The sequence below is a fragment of the Prunus avium genome, chromosome 7 (genome assembly GCF_965620075.1).
Source record: "Prunus avium chromosome 7, drPruAviu1.hap1.1, whole genome shotgun sequence".
Taxonomy (NCBI): domain Eukaryota; kingdom Viridiplantae; phylum Streptophyta; class Magnoliopsida; order Rosales; family Rosaceae; genus Prunus; species Prunus avium.
In genome coordinates, this window is record NC_142290.1 from 20,988,011 (window position 1) to 21,005,511 (window position 17,501).

At 46.8% G+C, this 17,501-nt stretch overlaps 1 pseudogene; it reads left to right on the forward strand.

Annotated features, from left to right (window-relative positions):
• The first annotated feature begins 500 nt into the window (after window positions 1–500).
• LOC110748262 (receptor-like protein EIX1) lies at window positions 501–14,614 on the forward strand (annotated as a pseudogene).
• Window positions 14,615–17,501: the final 2,887 nt, after the last annotated feature.

The following is a 17,501-nucleotide window of genomic DNA, read 5'->3' on the forward strand; positions in this document are numbered from 1 at the left end:
ACTAAATATAATCATACTTTTCTTTAACATATCACCAAACATTTGCATATTTATTCATACCATCCTTATAAAAAAAATAAATTTTTTTTACACTTATTATTTTTTAGGCCCATTTCGGCCCAGCCCGGCCCGGCCTGACCCAAGCCCATTAAATTTGGGCTGGCCTAGCCCAACCCGGCCCATTGACGAGCCCTAGACTTATGCACCAAACAAGAATCAATCAAGCTCCTTAATACATGGGAACTGCATAAAAGAACTTGGGAGAATGCAATTTGCCTGGAATGCTGCCTTCAGTGATAATGACTCATTTTACTTCATGCTTTAACAAAAGTCATCTGGTTGAACTGTTAATGGGGTTGAACCATTTACCCCGCAACTCAAATTGACTTGGAAGTTTTTGCATAATTTCGAACTATCTAGAGTATGAAAGCTCAACCATCTGAATTCTCATTGACTCCTATATACAGGGCATCTCTATTTCATCCCATTGCATATGAATCATGGGTCACTGCAGTGCTTCCATCCAACTTGTCTTACTAATTATACTATCAGGAATTTTATCCCTTAAAACCATTCAACTTGGTTTCTGCAGTGTTGATCATAATGTGGGATGCATAGATATAGATAGGGCTCATCAATGGGCCGGGCCGGGCTTTAAAGAGGAGGGAGAAAATATCGGGCCGGGCCGGGCCGGGCCTTTTTAGAAAATTCCAAGCCCAAGCCCATCTCATGGGCCGGGCCGGGCCGAAATGGGCCAAAAAAATAATAAGTGTAAAAAAAATTTATTTATTTTTATAAGAATAGTATGAATAAATATGCAAATGTTTGGTGGTGTAAAAGAAAAGTATGATTATATTTGGTGGTATGATTATGTTTGGTGATATGATATGTTGTTCGTCTTATTATATATATTTATATAATTGTTGTATTAATAAATGACACAAATTAATGTGGTAATCATCCAATTATAAACTAGGAATGAGTAGAATTCAATAGAAACACAATTTTTCAAACAAGTAACACACACACACACACAAAAATGAAAGAGGGGGATTTGTCATTCAAGTGATGTAATCCTAATCCTAAACCCTTATTTATACATAATTATATATGTATGCGGGCCTAACGGGCTGGGCTTTTGTGGGCGGGCCGGACCAGGCTTTCATGGGCTTAATCGGGCCAGGCCGGGCTTCAAACACCCAAGCCCAAGCCTTGCCCAACCCAAGCGGGTCGGGCCCTCTCAAAGCCCATAACGGGCCGAGCCGGGCTTTTTTTCGATGGGCCGGGCGGGCCCTCATAGGCCCATGAGCCCGTGGGCCAAATGATGAGGCCTAGATATAGAGAGGAAAGCCGTTCTCAAGCTCAAACAAGGCCTCACAGATCCTTCCAACCGACTTTTGTCTTGGGTGGGAGAAGATTGCTGCAAATGGAGTGGTGTAGGCTGCAACAACATAACTGGACGTGTCAACATGCTCGATCTTCGCAATCGCGATGGGTATGCTGACAAAGCAACAGATCACGCATTTGGTGATGAGATCAACCCTTCTTTGCTTGTTTTGAAATATTTGGTTTACTTGGATTTGAGCATGAATAACTTTGGAGGTGTCCAACTTCCAAATTTCTTTTGATCACTAGAGAAACTCAAATACCTCAATCTCTCTAGTGCATCTTTTGGTGGAATCATTCCCCACAATCTTGGAAACCTCTTAGGGTTGCTTTATCTTGATCCTAGTAATAACGTTGTTGAACCAATTGAGAATGACCTTCATTGGCTTGCAACTCTTTCTTCCTTAAAATACCTTAACTTGGAAGGAGTGAACCTTGCTAAGACTACATCCTATTGGCTTCCCACTGTTAATATGCTCCCTTCATTTGTTGAATTGCATTTGCCCTCTTGTAGACTTCCCATGCTACCTCTCACTCTTCCTTCCATCAATTTCACATCCCTTTTAGTTCTTGATCTCTCTGACAATAAATTCACCTCCACGATACCTCCTTGGTTGTTCAATCTCACTGAACTAGAGATGTTGGATTTGACAGATAACAATCTGACAGGAAAACTGCCTGATTCTTTGGGATATCTTAAAAGCTTGAGATACCTCGACTTGTCGTATAACTCATTTCAGGGTTCAATCCCAAAATCGATTGGAAATTTAACATCTTTGGAGGAGTTTGACCTTGCATGGAATCAAATGAGTGGGATCATCCCAGAAAGTCTTGGGAAGCTCTCATCGCTGGTTTCACTTGATATCTATGGCAACCAACACATGGGAAGGTGCCATTATAGAAGCTCATTTCGCGAAACTTGGAGGCCTGAGAAGAGTATCGATTGTGTTTACACCCAAAATGAACATCCAATGAGAACAAGACACGTGGAAGAAATTGTGCCTGGTCAGAGATGCCTTCGACATCCTACCTCCCGATCGTTCCATTAGGGCAACGCCCTCTCCTGGGACACATGGCATGCTCCCAAGCAACATCCACAGTCCCACATCGAAATTATCAACAAAATGCACACCTCCCAATGCCTATAAAAGAAGCCAACCACCCCAAAATAGAGGTAATCAGAACTTACGGCATACAAGCCTATTGATCTGTCAGTTGAACTTTCTAAATCCCGAACTTACTCAAGCATCGGAGAGCCTTCGGCCGGTACCACACCGGTGCCTTGGATCTTACCGTGCGTTTGCTCATATTGCAAATCACGCTCCCTACCGAGGCATTGAGGATACCGAAGGTATAAAATTACTAAGTTGACCCTCTAAGTCAGAGAACCACTTTTTGGCGCCAACAGTTTGGCGCCGTCTGTGGGGAACGATAAACAAATCGACCCTTTATCCCAAACATATGGGGACCAACTCGAAAACTACGTTCCTACCGCAGGAGGGGTTGTCATACGGTATGCCGGGCGGAGCTAGCCCGGCGCCCCCATACACCCCGGCAACTAATCCACCTGTACTCCGACCCGCTGAAAACACGGAGCTTTTAGCCCAAGTCGTGTCCCTTCGGCAGGACATGGCTAGGTTACAAGAACACAACAATTTCCTCTCATCCAAGGTGGACGAAACACAACAGCTGCTGAACCAGCAGCAAACGCAAAACATCCAGACCGATCGATCCTCCGAGAGCCTACAGACTCGCCGTCGGCAGAGGAAGGGTAAAAAAGTGGCCGAGGCTGCGCCTGCACCATCTAAACCCTTGGTAGTCCCGGCACCAAAAAATAAGCCTTATGTGCCGAAGAAAGTCTATTCCGATTGTCGCCATAGGCTATTGGATTGGGAGGCCGAACGACAAACCGAGCGACAGGGGTCGCCGATCAGGATAAAGGCGCGCCTGGATGACCCCCGGCTGAGAAGTCTGGGAAGGAGGTCGCCGATACGGAGGATACAAGTCTTGGAGTCAACGGCAGAGTCCGACCAAGAATACGCCCCTTCCACGAATCGGACATCATCCTACCGTTCGGCAACGCCAACAAAGTTCTCTGAGGTTAACCCTGTCAGATCCCAGCAGCGGTCAGTGCATCAAAACGCTGAGGAGATACCGGACAGGGACCCTGTCATTCGCCTTCTCCTTTAGAGGGTACAGAAAATGGAGGACGATCGAACTCGCTCGCTAGAGCCTGACTGGGGAAGGCTTCGGCCAAGACCCTTCACCGAGCGCATAAGGCACTCACGGTAGGATAGGGATGTACAGCCCCTACGCATTACCGCTTACACAGGAGTGGAAGACCCCCTGACGCACCTCCACTCTTTCCAATCAGCTGTAGGGTGCCGAGGGCTAAGCAACGAAGGACTGTGCCTACTGTTCCCATCTTCGCTCACAGAGGCGGCTCTGAATTGGTTCTACCGTTTGGAACCGGGAATGGTCGATTCCTTCGACGAGCTGAAGCAGATCTTCCTGAACCACTTCATGATTCAGACAGACAGACTGTACTCTGCCGACGACCTATATACCATCCGGCAGAGGGATGGCACGATTCAGCCATGAATACTCGAGATGTTTGGATACCGACGACAGGGCAGCCTACGGCGCCTTCAAGAGTGGCCTACGGTCCTCACACTTTCGGTATCTGGTACACAGCAGTAATTGGCGTACGTACGACGAACTCATGAAGCAAGCGGCAATCCACGCCAAGGCCGAATACTTCAACTCAAGGGCCGAGCCCACGGCTCGGCAGAGCGAACCCATACAGCGGTCCTCCACGGCACAGGCGTCGCCGTTCGCGCCAGCGGCACAAGCTGCCGGACACCCTGAGAGCCACAAGCGCAAAGATACCGGAAGCTCCCAAAAGGGGCATTCCAAGAAAAACAAGAGCAGGTACGGTAGGGACAGCTACCGGGCACCGTTACCAGCGCATAACCAAGGAACGGAGGTGTTCACCCTGCTCAACGCCTCCTACGAGGCAGTGCTGATGAATGAAAATGAGATAATCCCGAAGCCAGCGTTCCGAAAGCCTAATCGGCAAGACGGCAGGGATACAGGGAAATTCTGTCGATACCATCAGCAGAACAGCCACAATACCGAGGATTGCATAAGCTTGCGGAAGATCGTCGAGCGGTTAATTCGGGAAGGCAAACTGGATCAGTACATAGCCAGGCCACAGCAGGCGCCAGTACCGAACGCCAATCGACAAATCAACATGATCAGCACGATCAGCGGAGGCCCAACTCTCGCCGGGGCATAACCGGTCAATGAAGCAGTATGTCAGGGCGACGCAGTACCCCCAAGTCCTCGGCATTGAAAGTAGCCGGCACACCAAGATGCCGAAGGTCAGATGGGAACCCATCACCTTCTCCGAGGAAGAAGAGGAAGGGATCATCTACCCACATGACGACCCTATGATCATCTGAGCTGAGATCGCCGAATTCGATGTCGGACGAATTCTGATCAACACTGGAAGTTCGGTAAACATCATTTTTGCCGATGCATTCACAGAACTCGGAGTAGATAGCAGCCAGGTCAACCTACAACTTTCGCCTCTCCTCAGCTTTTCCGGAGACTTGGTCCAGCCAATCGACAATGTTAGATTGCCAATCGCATTCAACATAGCCCCACGAAGGACCATGGTTTACGACCAGTTCCTTGTGGTGGACTGTCCGATGGCATACAACGTTATTATCGGCCGAACGGCACTCACGGCAATAAAGGCCCACTTGTCCCCCCACATGCTGCTCATGAAGTTCCTAACTTGCTACGGCACGGGGGCAATCAGGGGCGACCAGCTGAGCGCCCGGAACTGCTACGCCACGGCGCTAAAGTCGACAGCTCCTCAAAAGCAGAAAGAGACCTTCATGGTAGTGGACTTCCCGAACGGCAACGACCCAGTAGATGACTCGAGGGAGAAAACGCCTATTCCGGTGGCACAACCTGCCGAGGATCTCAAAATCGTGGCGCTGGACGAGAGTCAGCCGGACCTGTGCGTACGAATCGGCACCATGCTAAACGCCACCCTCCGCGCCGAATTTATCCAGTTCCTTCGGTGAAACTCGGAAGTCTTTGCATGGTCTTACAACGACATGCCGGGCATATCCCCCGACATCATCAGCCACAAACTGAGCATCTCACCGGCTTTCAAGCCTATCAGGCAAAAGCGCCGATCCTACGATGCCGAACGGTATGAAGCTATGAAGAACGAAGTAGACAAACTCATGACCATAGGCTTCATCCGGGAGGTTGTATACCCGGACTGGTTGGCAAACTCTGTCATGGTTCGGAAGGCAAAAGGTGGATGGCGAATGTGCCAAGACTACACCGATCTGAACAAAGCCTGTCCAAAGGACAGCTTCCCGTTGCCACGCATCGATCAGCTGGTCGACGCCACTGCCGGTCACGAACTGCTCAGCTTCATGGACGCCTACTCTGGATACAACCAGATCTTCATGCACCCTGCCGACAGCGAACACACGGCGTTCATAACCGACAAAGGCTTATACTGCTATAACATCATGCCGCTCGGATTAAAGAATGCGGGGGCAACCTACCAGAGACTGGTCAACCGAATCTTCGCTGAGCAGATCGGCAGTACAATGGAAGTCTATGTGGATGACATGCTAGTAAAGAGCCGAACAGCAGATGAACATCTGGCGAACTTAGCCCTCATGTTCGGCATCTTGAAGGATTACCGAATGAGACTTAACCCAACGAAGTGCGCCTTCGGCGTATCTTCGGGAAGATTCCTCGGTTTCATGATCAGCCAAAGGGATATCGAGGCAAACCCCGATAAAATAAAGGCCATAATCGATATGGAGGTGCCGAAGACACAGAAGGACATCCAGAGCCTTACCGGACGAGTGGCAGCCCTCACTCGCTTCATCTCCAAAGCCACAGACAAGTGTGCACCGTTCTTCAAAGCCTTGAAAGGGGGCAAACACCATATAGAGTGGACTGCCGAATGCGATAAGGCGTTTCAAGACTTAAAAGACTACATGGGCAGAGCTCCGCTACTGTCAAAACCACTCCCAGGAGAATTTCTCTCTCTGTATCTATCGGTATCCAACACTGCCGTCAGCTCAATATTAGTACGAATACCGGAGAAGGCAGAGCTACTAATTTTCTACGTCAGTAAGGTCCTACAAGGGGCAGAGTCTCGGTACCCCCCACTTGAGCAGCTGGCTTTGGCTCTGGTAGTCTCTGGCCGGCGGTTGCGGCCCTATTTTCAGGCCCATACTATCGTCGTCCTAACCAATCAGCCTCTTCGGCAGGTTTTTCAAAAGCCAGAAACATCCGGTAGGCTGGTAAAATGGGTGATCGAGTTAGGAGAATTCGACGTACAGTTCAAACCCAGACCTGCCGAAAAAGGACAAGCCGTGGCAGACTTCATCGCTGAACTAACACCTTCGGAGGCATCAGAACCCGGGAAAACCCCTCCACCGGAAGGCCTACCGAACGGTAGCCGGTTAGACCAGTCAATTCCCATTTGGATCCTACACGTGGACGGCTCGGCAAACCAACAAGGGTACGGAGCTGGCTTGGTACTCACCGCCCCCGATTGAACCAAGATGGAATATGCCATCAGATTTAGTTTCCGAACATCCAATAACGAGGCTGAGTACGAAGCCTTCGTAGCTGGCCTTCGGCTAGCAAAGAGCATGGGAGCTAAGCAGGTCAGCATACACAGCGATTCGCAACTCATCGTCAACCAGGTTACTGCCGATTTCGCCGCAAAGGACGCATCAATGACAGCCTACTTGTCATCGGCACATCTACTACTCCAGCAGTTCCAGGCCTACGAAATCCGACAGGTTCCAAGGTCAGAGAACAGCCATGCCGATGCATTAGCCAGACTTGCATCGGCAATTAACGACAAGATTGGCCGAAAGGTCCTTGTCGAGATCTTGGCCCAGCCAAGCACCACCTCTGTCGATGTATGCACCATACAGTATGAGGACACCTGGATGTCGCCAATATACATATACTTAACGAACGGCACCCTCCCAGAAGACAAGTCACAAGCAAGGAAGCTGCGTTACCGATCGGCAAGGTACATTGTCATCAATGACATCCTGTACAAATGCGGCTACACGACCCCTTACATGAAATGCGTTACCGAAGAGCAGGGCGAATACATTCTTCGGGAAATCCACAGTGGTGTTTGCGGCGATCATTCCGGCTCCAGATCCTTGGCCCACAAAGCCTTCCGGCAAGGCTACTATTGGCCGTCCATGCATAGGGATGCAATTGCGAAGGTGAAGAGGTGCGACAAATGCCAGCGGTTCGGCAATATTCCGCACTTACCTGTCGAACCTCTTACGCCGATCGTGAGCCCATGGCCATTCGCCCAGTGGGGACTTGACCTAATCGGGCCCATGCCGCAAGGCAAGGGACATGTTAAATATGCAATCGTTGCCGTGGACTATTTCACGAAATGGGTCGAAGCCGAAGCCCTAGCCACCATAACGGCGGCAAGGGTCGAGGAGTTTGTCTGGACCAACATCTGTTGCCGCTTCGGCATCCCCTACGCCATCATCACTGATAATGGCAGACAGTTTGATTCGGAACTCTTCAGGCAGTTCTGCACTCGCCTCAAAATTAACCTATTCTTCGCCTCCCCAGCTCACCCTCAGTCGAACGGTCAGGTAGAAGCCGTGAACAAAATTATCAAGACACTCTTGAAACGGCAACTCAACAGTGCCAAGGGTGCCTGGCTGGAGAAGCTTCCCGAAGCTCTGTGGGCCATCCGAACGTCCTACCGAACTTCAACAGGGGAGACTCCCTTCAGCCTCGCATTCGGCTCAGAAGCTGTCATCCCAGTCGAGATCGGCGAGTCCTCCTACCGAACGGAAGTTTTCGAGCCAAAGGTAAACGAGGCTGCACTCGCGTTGAGCCTGGATTTAATCGAGGAACGCCAAACGGCAGCCAACCTTCGGAACGAAGCATACAAACAGCGCGTCTCTCGGTATTACGACTCAAGGGTCAAACCTCGCTTCTTCAGAATTGGGGACTGGGTTATGCGCAAGGTTTCGCTCGCAACCAAAAACCCAACGGAAGGAACCCTCGGACCTTCCTGGGAAGGGCCCTATGAAGTCATCGGCGTCCTTAGATCCGGCACCTACAGGCTCCGAGGCACAGATGGGAAGACCCTCGGTCACCCATGGATTGTGGATCACCTCAAGAGTTATTTTAAATAAAGCCCCCTAGCCAACGGCAGGGTGGAATATGTATTTTTTGCCTACGGCACTTATATAAAATGAGATTATCCAAAGTTATACATGTTTGGAGCATTATAGCCTATCAGCAACTTTTCAAAAAAAATGTTTCGGTAGGGCTCATTATATACGAGCCACAGCAGCATTGCATACGGCAATCAAAAGCTACACTCTATGTGTTCACTACCGATTCCAAGATGCCTTCAATTTTACAAGTTTCTTGGCAACAAGCGTTGGGTACGAGCCAACGACAGTACCATGCTCTAGAATCACCTACGGTATTCTCATCACACGGATTACTTAACTCCAGTACGGTACCCTAGACTTGCCCACGGCATCTCTATAGAGAAAGGGCTACTGGAATTTGTTACTTACCGTGTATGAGCCAATGGCGGTACCACGGCAACGTTGGGTTTATCTACCGAAGGTAGAGACACTTTGCTAATCCAAAGCAAATCAACTCCTAAGTGGCCAACGGCCCAATCAGTAATTATCCTAAGCAGTTATTAGCCTACGGTAGTAACAAGCATGGATAGAATTCAAACAAAAAATAAGCAAAAACGCACGAGTTTGAAGAGAAAAATTACTTAAAATAAAGACGCCCTCGGCATCAATGTGTTCGGAAGGACCGCCTTAGAGCGGATACATACAAAAATAACGGTAGGAAATAAATTACAATGCTAAGTAGAAGTGGCAGGCCCCCCTTCGGCAGCTTCTTTGGCAGCGGCAGGCTCCCCCTCGGCAGCAGTATCACCTCCAGAAGCATCCTCCCCTTCATAGTCCTCGATCATTTCTTCGGTGATGCCTTCCGGTAGAGGAGGGGGGTCAGCAGCAAAGTTCAGGTTCAGCTTTAGCCCGGGGTTGTACCGTTTGAAACGGTAAAGCAGGTCCACCATCTCCGAACCCACTTCGCTATCTAGAAGCGCGGTGAACTCGTCGGACAATCGGTAATCCTTTATAGCCCCCCGAACGGCCGCTTCGATTTCCAAAGCCTTGGCTCGCTCGGATTCTTCCAGCGCAACCTGCACCGCCTCCTTCGCAGCCTCGGCATCTCTTGCCGCCGCCGTTACAGTCTCCAGAGCCGCTCCGGTTTCGGCCAGCTTGGTCTCCAGAGCCTTCACTTGCCGCTCAGCAGCCTGCATGTCCAGCGCAAGGTTGGCGTGATCTTGGAGGACTTTGCCAGCTTCCGCCACCTTGGCTCGGCCATCCTCGAACAGCTTCCTTGAACGCTCGGCAGAGGCGATGGCTCGCTTCATGCAAAGCCACATGTCCATGGACGCTCGTAAGGGGACCAGTCAGTAAGTGATGTAGGAAATGGAAGCCAAAGGAGGAGACGAAAGGAAACATACCGATGCTTGGAGACGGAAGGCTCGCCAAGCCTCGTCCCGAAGCTGCCTCTTCGGAAGCTCGTCTATCTCGGACAGCTCCATTTGTGAACCAAGAATCATGTGGTTCGCGAACTGAACTGTCTTCGGCGGGCAAGCTATTGTGACAGGATCGGTAGGGCCGCCCTCATCCTCAGCAACAAGTGTCGCCTTCGGTATCTCAGTAGGCCGAGAGCGCTTAGGCGTCGTCTCGGTATCCAGGTCAACGGTCGCGTGCCGCTTCCCCGAGGACTTGGAGGCGGTAGCCTCAACGCTCGGCCCGCTCCTGGGCACGGACGGAGTCTCAGGCGCCCGCCTGACTGGCACCTCTGCACTCTGCTCCCATCGCCGCTCGGGATGGGTCTGACCCCGCGGTTCGGATGTCTTCGATGCGGTTACCGATCCTGCCTCTTGCCGATTCTTTTTCTTCCCCTGCAGCCCCATCGCGAGCCGCTCTTGGAAGAGTCGTTCATCTTCTTGGCCTCAGAGGTCTTCCTGGAGTCGGTCACTGCACAAGGAATTCCTTCGGTAAGATAGGATCGACGAGAAATGAACGAAAGAAAAGCCAAGTGTGCTTACTCTCAGCAGGGTAGACGAGTCGGGCTCGGATCAAATTCTCGGTGAAAAGAAACTGCGGGTAGACTCTGGAACCGACATGGATTTTCTCCCTCACCCTATCAATCTGCCGAATCTCGGCCTGGGAGGGAGTCGGCTGCTTCAACTTGCCTGCAAAAACAACAAAAAGAAATTTAAAGTCCGTCAGACAGGAATGACCGTCTGCCTACCGATCGGTAGTGCGGGAACCTACCGGTAATCTGGAAGGTGGTAGGAACGTGAAACCTAACGGGGACTCCTGAAGGAGACTCCCAGTCTCCCGATAATATCACCCTCCGATTTCTCCAGGACTTCTGAGAAGTTGGCACGGCACTCACGAAATGCCCCCTCTCAAAGGCCCTGAGACAATTAGCCTGAACCCAACCGCCGCGATCGGCACTCTTCGACTTCGTGACACTGTAGAGGAAGGAGAACTGTTCATACGATGGTTCCCCTTCCCCAGCCATACCGAACGCGGTGATTACCCCCATCAGGGCCACCCAGAAGTTGGGATTGAACTGGCCAGGGGCATACCCTATCTGGGCAAGAATCCGCTGAACCGCAGGTTGGAACGGTAGCCTGAAGCCCTGCTGAAGAACGTTGGTGAAGAAGGCCACCTCTCCATCCTTCGGGTTGCTCAAAGATTCGGTAGGGCCTGGGATCCTCATCCCTACCGAGTTGGGGATCATAAACTCTGCACGGATCCTGGCCAACTCACGGTAGGTCATCTTATTAGGGTCCAGGTAGTCTACAGCAAACAAGACTTCCTTCGGCACCCCTATTGGAACCTTGGGATTCCCACGGTTGACTATTGTGACCTTCGGCAGGGAGGAAGGCCCAGCCGAAGCTTCATCCTGGCAAGATGTGGAAGCTTCCGATCGGTATCCAGCTTGCTGACCTGGAACCCGGATATCTTCCTCCTGGGCTTCGAAGTGAGGGTGCGGGCTAATTTGCCTACAGTCACTGTAGACAACCCTCAATGGCAGGGGCTGACTGGTCATAAGCCCCTTGCCGATCCCATGGGTAGGCGTTCACCTAACCCTCTCACCAATAACTTCAACATCGGAGCCACTACAACTCTCGGTATCTTGGCCCAACTCCTCACTTTCGGTACCCATCTCTCTGTCTGGAGACTCCCCATCATAGGCGTTGGGCTCGCTCTCGAACCCAGACTCGCTATCAGACATTTACAAAAGCAAGGGAAAAGGCTAAGGGCATTACCGAGGAACTATCCTACCGATGCCCAAGTCTCTACCTATGGCAACTAGACTACCGAACCACACCCAACTTGCATAAAGTTCTAGTCTAGTTCAAACCAAGGAAGGACGTACGCAAGGAAAGAAAAGAGAAATTTGCAAAGTTACCGAACGGTACCTTGTGTGAACGGAAGTGTAAGGACGAAAATCGCTTTGCCTTCCGGAAATAGCCTCTGATACCGTTTGCTGTTGCCGAAAATCGCCTCTATTACCGTTTGCTCTCGTCAGAAATCGCCTGGACAGAGCTCTCGCCTTACTCACAAATGCAAAGTGAGTTTCGCCTCAGAGACCCCTTCTATTTATATGGCGAAAGTTGCAACAGTACGCCTCGAAAAACCAAACGGCGCATTGATGGTGCCGCTCCGCGTGATTTGACACACCACGTGTCATACGCTGAGTGGAATCTCTGACAGCACGCTGGGTACAGAAGACGAAGCGTCACCCTGTCCCATCACTCCTCTTCCCAGCGAGAGGGTCGTGAAGGAAAAATCAAACTCCCCCAAGTTAACAAGTAATCGGCAGTGCATTCTCGGAACCCCTCGAACGGGCCAGGGCTACCGAACGGTAACCCCCAAAGTAACGACTCTTGGGCTCCTGGGCAAATTTGTGAAGGAATCAGCACTAGGGCAAGTTCCCAGCGCGCCTCCTTGAAGAGCTACCGAACAGTAGAACAACCTAGCGGCTACCGAAGAACAAACAAGTCCCCAACCGAGAAATCTCAGCTGAGAACTTGGGGGACTCCTATTTACACCCAAAATGAACATCCAATGAGAACAAGACACGTGGAAGAAATCGTGCCTGGTCAGAGATGCCTTCGGCATCCTACCTCCCGATCGTTCCATTAGGGCAACGCCCTCTCCTGGGACACGTGGCATGCTCCCAAGCGTCATCCACATTCCCACATCGAAATTATCAACAAAATGCACACCTCCCAATGCTTATAAAAGAGGCCAACCACCCCAAAATAGAGGTAATCAGAACTTACGGCATACAAGCCTATTGATCTGTCAGTTGAACTTTCTAAATCCCGAACTTACTCAAGCATCGGAAAGCCTTCGGCCGGTACCACACCGGTGCCTTGGATCTTACCGTGCGTTTGCTCATATTGCAGATCACGCTCCCTACCGAGGCATTAAGAATACCGAAGGTATAAAATTACTAAGTTGACCCTCTAAGTCAGAGAACCACTTTTTGGCGTCAACAGATTGAAAACAATTCCCCAAACATTTCCTTGGTTTTCAACATAACTTTTGGTTGGATACCTCCTTTCAAATTAAGATCCTTGTACATTAGATCATGCCAACTGGGTCCCAAATTTCCTACATGGCTTAGAAATTAGACTGAGTTGACCACGGTGGCACTCAATAATGCTAGGCTTTCAGACACCATACTAGATTGGTTTTGGCAGTTGGATTTGCAATTAGATTATCTAGATGTCTCTTATAATCAACTAAGCGGCATGGTACCCAATTCATTAAGATTTAACTTTTCTTCAGTTGTTGATTTGAGTTCAAACCGCTATGAGGGCCCACTCCCACTCTGGTCCTCAAACATTACCATGCTATTTCTTAGAGACAATCTATTTTCAGGGCCAATTCCTCATAACATTGGTCAAGTGATGCCCAATTTGACACATCTGGACATTTCTAGGAACTCTTTGAGTGGAAGCATTCCTCATTTTTGGAACAATATAGCATCGTTGTACATTGTAGACATGTCAAACAACAATGTCTCTAGTACAAACCCAAGATCCTTAGGCTCTCTTACTTCACTCAGAGTCTTGTTCCTCTCTAGTAACAACTTTTCAGGTGAAGTTCCTTCCTTGAAAAACTGCACTGACATGAAGATTCTTGACCTTGGTGATAACAAGTTTTCTGGCCTGATTCCATCTTTCATTGGTGAAAGCATGCTCTCTTTAAAGATTTTAAGCTTGAGGTCCAACTCATTTACTGGAAGCATCCCTATACAATTATGTGGCCTTTCCACTCTCCATATATTGGACTTATCACACAATAATCTTTTCGGAAATATTCCCCACTGCATAGGTAATTTGAGTGGCTTGAAATCTGAATTCACAGACAAAGATACAAAAGTTTATGGGCACGAGGGAAGATTGGAGGTGGTGTCAAAAGGAAGAGTGCTTGAATATGACTCCATCCTTTACCTTGTTAATAGCATTGATCTCTCGGACAATAACTTGTCAGGAGAGATACCTATGAGGATAACAAGCCTAATAAAGTTGGGCACCTTAAATTTGTCCATGAATCATTTGATAGGAAATATCCCAGCAAATATCGGAAACTTGGGTTTGTTAGAAACTCTTGATCTATCAATGAACAAACTTTTAGGTTCAATTCCACAGAGCATGGTTTCTTTAACATTTCTGAGTCATCTGAACTTGTCATACAATAACTTGTCCTGGAAAATTCCAACAGGTAACCAGTTTCAGACCTTTGTTGACCCGTCAATTTATGAGGGCAATGCAGGTCTTAGCGGGTGTCCATTACCAATTGGTTGCCAAGACAATGAAGAAGCACTTCAAATTCCAAGTGGAGATGGAGGAGAGGATGATGACAGTAAACTTGAAAAGCTACAGTTCGTCATTAGCATGGTGATAGGTTTCTGGGGAGTTTTTGGGACATTGGCCATGAAGAGGTCTTGAAAACATGCCTATTTTCACTTCCTTGACAAAGTGAAAGATGCTGTCCTTGATTTTGTCTCAGCCATTGGTACTTATCTGCAGAAAAGATCGTAGAGCACAAAACAAGATGCATATGTGAAACAGAGTGTTACCCAGTTGAACAAGGTGTAATAAGGCAGCACATGTGGGTACAGAATGGTTATTTGATATCCTAGCAAAATGTAAACCTTGATATTTTTTTGAATGAATTTTTTCCCAACGTTTGTCAAGACTTAGAAATAATTAAAATTATGTTTTGTTTTGAGTTGTTTTATCGTGCCAACCCACAACCCAGGTGCTCGTATATTTCTTTTGTACTAAATTTCAAGGAAACTTGACATGATAACTCGGTTTACCATAAGGCTGCGTTTGGTTCATGGGAAAGGAATCTTGGGCATGGGAAATCAATTCCTTTCCCATGTTTGGTAAGTCAGGCATGGGAAAGCGATTCCTAGCACATGGGAAAGTAGGAGGGAAAGTGAATCCTTCCTTACTCCTTGGGTTTCACTTTCCCTTCCCATGGGAAAGTAAAACTAGCATTAAATACAATTTTTTTTTGACTAATTTGTCCTTACTAACAATTCATAATTACAATTTTTATCCAACAATTATTGGTATTCTTTTTTTTTTTTTTAATAGGGGTACAATTGGGAAACTAAACAAAATTTGTTTTCCATTCCTACTCAAAACAAACATGGGAAAGGAAATAAAGTGATATTTCCGGATCACTTTCCCCGCATTACCAAACATGGGAAAGGAATCAACATTTCCCATCCCTTGGGAAATGACATGGGAAATGATTTCCCATCAAATTCATTCCGTGAACCAAACGGGGCCTAAATGTAAATTGGCAAGGAAGAGGATGACGTTAAATCAATACAGCTTTTAGGCTATACATAGAATTTTCCAAAAATGGGTTTACTAGGTTGATGGCAAAAAGGTTTTGTGCAGACAAGTGCTAGAGTTACTCATGCTTTCCTAAGTTTTGTCCCCAGTCTTGATATAATTTCCTAGAGATAAGCATCACAAGGATTTGTGCTATCCAACCCTTGTATGAAATATTCTTCCTCATCGTTCAAAGTAATAATATCGTCATCACAAACAAAATTTGAAGTCTTTTATATGAATTAATCTGATAGTTTCTCATTTACTTTTAGCAAATATTTAGGCTTAGTTTGGGATCGCTGTGCTTCTTTTTGAAGCAGCTTTTATTTATTTATTTATAATTTATAATTTATAATTTTTTTTAAAAAGATTTGTTTTTCAAAATTAGGGGTCATGCGCAGCAGTTTTTAAAAGCTGGTGAGAGGCTGCTTCTAAAAACTGCTGCGCGAAGAAGCATGCAGAGCAGAGGAGTTTTCAGATTTCCCATATTGTCCTTATTTGTTTCAACAAATTACATACTCTATCCTTCTCCTTTTCACGATCTATTCCTTCTCATTTGACTGTCGTTCCTCCTGGGTATTGAAATTACCCAACAAAGCATGAACCTTTCACTTCAACAAAATTGAGATTGAAAAAACTGAAGGTCCAAGATCTGATTGGACCAAACAGCAAAAGAACCTAAATTATACATTATTTATTTTTTAATGATAATTTTAGTTTTTTTTAAAAAAACTTTCATCATCATACTCTTTTTTGTCATTGTACACTGTCACAGCAATTCTATACAAAAATTTACCAAATACTTTGACACTTCTTTTCATACTCATAACACTTTTACAAATATAGATTACCAAACGCTAAACTATTTTCCTTTATAGCTGATTTTTCTCACAGCAAATTTAAAAGTAATTATTTTCATAGCATAGCAATGCCAAACTAGCCCTTAGTTACTTCATTTCACAACTGTTTATTCTCGTAGCACAACATAAGCAGTTTTTTTAAGCACAGTAATGCCAAATCTAGCCCTCAGTGTCCTTGAGATTGGACCTCATCACATAGTTACTTTTTCTCTCCTCCAATTTTGATCCTCTTATTCTTATAAAAGTAATTGGCTTTTCTTCTTTCTTCTTTTTTTGTTTTGTGTTGGGAGTTATCGACAAGAACCATCGTTCTTGAGATCCATTTAAATTGCTTTTCATATGCATGCCAGGAAAGACATTGTCGATGTACAGTTGCAGTATATTGCATTCGGACTGTTAAATATATGGGAGTCCCTTTTTGACTTAGCCTGTCATTTTTGCTTTACATTCCACTTTCTTTGGCCATCACTTGGTATAACTAAATTTTCTAAGATGTGCATACCTTTGTAAATCTCGTAAACTGAAGAACATGAGACACAAATTCAATGCAGTTTGATTGGTCATATCCTACCAAGGGCTAATACTTTTCCATCGTTAGAAAAAATAAAAAAAGAAGAAGCTAGAAACAACATAAAGCAAAATGGTACTTTTGGCTGAAGGTCAAAACTCAACTTATTCAATAACAACTTATCCTGTTATGCAGAAAGTAGAACTGGATAGTTGTAATGGGCCCTTAAATTCATGCCGAACATACCTCCAACACAACAATATTTTCGGCCTCTAAACTAAGTTCACAATGAAAAATGAGAAAATATTGCTCATAATCCAGTTCAACATAATCGAACTAAACGTGTTGAGGTGGATAGACATTTCATCAAAGAAAAAATTAAGAACAAGATCATCTGTCTACCCTTTGTAAAATAATAAGATCAATTAGTGGATGTCTTAATAAAAGTTGTCCGTGGACGAGTGCTTTATGACTCACTTACCAAGTTGGGCATTGGTGACTTGTATGCACCAACTTGAGGAGGAGTATTGACGTGAGTTAACCTACTAAATCAAAGAGATTTATTTCCTGAGTTAATTAGGTGATTTACTTCCTTGTTTTATATAGTTTACACATCCTTGTATAATTAGGAGATATTTTCCTAATTAATTACTATATCTATTTTCTTGTAAAGCACCCTCATGAATTCTTATATATCTCTTTATAGAGA